The 459-nt window shown below is 71.0% G+C and overlaps 1 non-coding gene across 1 annotated transcript; it reads right to left on the bottom strand.

Annotated features, from left to right (window-relative positions):
- Positions 1–263: 263 nt before the first annotated feature.
- On the bottom strand, positions 264–416 carry LOC114072075. The gene has a single exon (XR_003574126.1). It is a non-coding gene; the product is annotated as a 5.8S ribosomal RNA (ribosomal RNA).
- Positions 417–459: the final 43 nt, after the last annotated feature.

Genomic DNA, 459 nt, shown 5'->3' with positions numbered 1-459 from the left:
GGCCCTCGGCGCCACCGTCGCGCCGCCGCCGCCGCCGCGCCGCCGCCGCCGCCGAAGCCGCCGCGGGCCGCAGCGAGGCGTAGGGAAAAGAACGGGAGGAAAGCGCTTCCCTCCCTCCCTTCCCGGCCTCTCTCCGACACCGGACGCTCCGGCGGACGACAGGACGGACGGACGGACGACCGCGCGCCGGCCGCCAACAGGGGCCTGCGAGACGCCCCAGCCGCGCCGCCGGGGACGCCCCCGGACGGCGATTGATCGTCAAGCGACGCTCAGACAGGCGTAGCCCCGGGAGGAACCCGGGGCCGCAAGTGCGTTCGAAGTGTCGATGATCAATGTGTCCTGCAATTCACATTAATTCTCGCAGCTAGCTGCGTTCTTCATCGACGCACGAGCCGAGTGATCCACCGCTAAGAGTTGTCTGCTTTTCGGCACCGCCCCGCACGCGCGGAGGGGCCGGGA

The sequence above is a fragment of the Empidonax traillii genome, unplaced genomic scaffold, assembly GCF_003031625.1.
Source record: "Empidonax traillii isolate 1590-97213 ecotype Southwest subspecies unplaced genomic scaffold, ASM303162v1 scaffold2587:size21315, whole genome shotgun sequence".
Lineage (NCBI taxonomy): Eukaryota > Metazoa > Chordata > Aves > Passeriformes > Tyrannidae > Empidonax > Empidonax traillii.
Note: the sequence above shows the minus strand (reverse complement) of the source record. Positions and strands in the feature narration are given on the sequence as shown.